We start from the raw sequence: 3,357 nt of genomic DNA on the forward strand, positions 1-3,357 counted from the left end.
CTGCAACCAAAAGATATATTTTTATCAGTCTAAAATAAACCAAGGTCAAAAGATATACCCTTTAGTGGGTATGCATAATCTGCTACCAAAAAGATACATCTTTTTATCAATCTAAAAACACACCCAGGTAAAAAAGCAAAGACTTTAAGACTGCATACATATACAGCAACCACAAAGAAAAGTTCTTTCTCAGTTTAAAGCCAAACACAGGTCAAAATAACATAAATAAACTTTGGTGTGTATGCATAGCCTGCAACCCAAAAGACACTTTCTTGGTCAACCTAAACACAAATCCTTGTCAGTAAAATATAAACTTGTCTACAACTTTTAGAAGCCTAGAGTACATAATGTTACCTGGTGCAATATACCCGTAAGAACCGGCAATAGCCGACATGCATTCTGAGGTGCCCGAATCCTGCAAAAACTTAGCAAGACCGAAATCGGCCACATGGGCTTCATAATTAGAATCCAAAAGGATATTATTGGATTTCACATCACGGTGGAGGATCAACGGTGAACAATCATGGTGAAGATAACAAAGCCCCTTTGCAGATTCAACCGCAATCTTGTACCTTGTATCCCAATACAAATGCCCACCTTTTTTACCATGAAGCATTTCCCTAAACTTCCATTAGGCATATACTCATAAACCAAAAGATTTGTCTCATGATTCGAACAAAAGCCTAATAATCTCACAATATACCGGTGTCTAATCCTCCCTAGAGTCTGAATTTCAGCATTGAACCCGTGGTCATGAGCTGAACCACGGCTCATAACCGGTAACCGTTTGACCGCCACAAGCTCATTATTTGGCATCACCCCTTTGTAAACAATCCCAGCCCCTCCTTTACCAATAATATTATCTTCTTTCAAACTATCAAGAACATTATCACAGGTAAAGTCTAATCTTTGGAAAGCCGTAAGCTTCCATGCTCGGGCTTCACTCGCTCGTTTCAAAGATCGCGCCTTTATGATCGCTGCAACCGCAAACGCAATGGAGCAAAGAAGCAGCCCGATAACAAGCAAAAGCTTTACTGAGGACGAAAGTGACCCTTTCGAATGCGGTTGATGAGTGCCATTGGCAACCCGAGATTTACATGCGCCTAAATACGGCCCGCATAGGTTCGGGTTTCCCAAAAACGAACTGGAATTGAAGTAACTAAACTGCCCGGTGCCTGGAACTAAACCAGAAAGATCATTATACGAAAAGTCAACAGAAGTCAAGCTCTGCATCGATGCAATCGACGTCGGAATGCTACCAACCAAACGGTTACGCGACACATTAAAATAATTTAAGATGTGCATTTCCGTAATTTCGGTCGGCACCTCACCGGAAAGCTGGTTCCGGCTGAGGTCAACATAAGTCAACAGCTGACACTTACTAATCTTCGACGGAATCTCACCCGAAAAATTATTCCGGCTGAAATCAATCTTCGACAACTGCTGCAGCTTCCCTATCTCAGCCGGAATCGGGCCCGTAAACCCATTACCATCTAACAAAAGCTTCTGTAAACCCGAAAACTTACTAATACTAGCCGGTAACGGCCCCGTAAGCCGATTATTAGACAAACTCAGCTGACCAAGACTAACCGAAACTGAATCAGTCACCGGGAACTCACCCGTCAACAGATTATCCTGCAGCTCAACCTGCGAAAGATTCGGCAAACTCAAAAACCCTTTCGGAATCGACCCGTTAAGGTAATTCTCCCCCATTCGGACCCGACTCAACGACACACATTCCCCCAAAGCCTCTGGAATCGGCCCGATTAAAAAGTTCCCCAATGTGATCAACGTCCCAAGCTGATTCCCAATACACAAACTACCCGGAAGCGAACCGGTTAATTTATTCGAAGACACATCTACTTCATGCAACCTCCCATTCTTCCCCAAATTCTCCGGTATACTCCCGGTAAAATTATTTTCCCAGAGCTGTAAAACCTCTAACTTCGGTAACTCAGCAATAAACTCCGGTATTGACCCGTGAAGCTTATTACGGAATAAGTTAAGTAACGTTACATTCGGAAGATCACCGTACGATTCCGGTATCTCACCGGTGAACATATTATTAGACAGATCCATTGATAATAAGCTTTTTAAAGATCCCAGTTCTTTCGGTAATGACCCGGATAACCCGTTAACTTGTAGAAATAGTGTATCTAGGTTTTGAAGTTTACCGATCTCCGGCGGGACTTCGCCGGTGAGTCCACAGTTAGCGGCGTCAAAGCGAGTGAGCTGTGTTAAGTTACCGATTTCCGGTGGGATACCGCCGGTGAAAACGTTGAAGTAACCGATGTAAAGATATTTGAGGGTTGTTAAGTTTCCGATCTCCGGTGGGATTTTTCCGGTGAGTTCGTTGCCGGAGACGGCTAAATATTCCAAAACTGGAAACCGGCCGTACTCCGGCGGGATACTTCCGGTGAAATAATTACCACCCAGATGGAGGTGAATCAAGTTCGACATTTCCGACACGTTTACCGGTAGGTTTCCGGTGAGGTTATTGTTGTAGAGGTCAAGTACTTGGAGTGAGTTTAAGGTTGTGAGTTGTGACGGGAAGGTTTCACTGAAGATGTTGTTTGAGAGGTTGAGAAGTTTGAGGCCGGAGATGGATGAGATCTCCGGCGGGATACTTCCGGCGAGGTTGTTGACGGCGAGGGTTAGGTTGACAAGGTGACGTAAGGTTCCGATGGCGGAGAAAGGGTTCCGGTGAGGTTAAACCCGGAAATGTTTAAGGCGATCACGTGGCGTTTGAAGTCGCACGTGACGCCGGACCACGTGCAGTGGCTGGTGGTGAGGTTCCATGAGGATAGTAAGGATTGTGGGTCGTCGGAGATGGCGGTTGTGATTGAGATTAGAGCTTGGTATTCCGGTAAGACCACGGCGGCGACGGTGGAAGTGGGGGTGTAGGTGGAAGTGGAGAAAGAAGAGAAGAAGAAGATGAAAACCCATTTTGGGTTTTTTTGTGTGAAGGTGTTTGGCGGTGACTGGTGAGTGATATGGAATGAAGAAGATGATACAGGTGGAGAAGATGGTGACGGGTAAATGGATGATACTATGGTAGTGTTTCAGACAAAGTGATGTACAAGTGGTGATAAATAATGTACAAGTTTTTGATGCGTGACTGTTTTGGGTTACAGCTTTTTCTTGTCAATTTGTTTTGTCTTTTCCTTTTTCAAATTTGAAATAGTGACAACCAGGTAATTACTTGGGAGATTAAAATAAAATTCAGAAATAAACCTAATAAACTTTTTTAACATATGTGACACCAACAACGGGTTTTAAAACCAAATAAACTTTTTTAACATATGGTATTAAGGCATTGAATAAAGTATTGATTGTTAAGAATTGCTGGTTCAAATT

The 3,357-nt window shown here is 43.4% G+C and overlaps 1 pseudogene; it reads right to left on the reverse strand.

The window, feature by feature from the left end:
- Window positions 1–283: 283 nt before the first annotated feature.
- On the reverse strand, window positions 284–2,969 carry LOC143539251 (uncharacterized; annotated as a pseudogene).
- Between the last annotated feature and the right edge of the window lie 388 nt (window positions 2,970–3,357).

The sequence above is a fragment of the Bidens hawaiensis genome, unplaced genomic scaffold (genome assembly GCF_021521415.1).
Source record: "Bidens hawaiensis isolate Kalapana, Puna unplaced genomic scaffold, B.hawaiensis_p1.1 tig00011830_1, whole genome shotgun sequence".
Lineage (NCBI taxonomy): Eukaryota > Viridiplantae > Streptophyta > Magnoliopsida > Asterales > Asteraceae > Bidens > Bidens hawaiensis.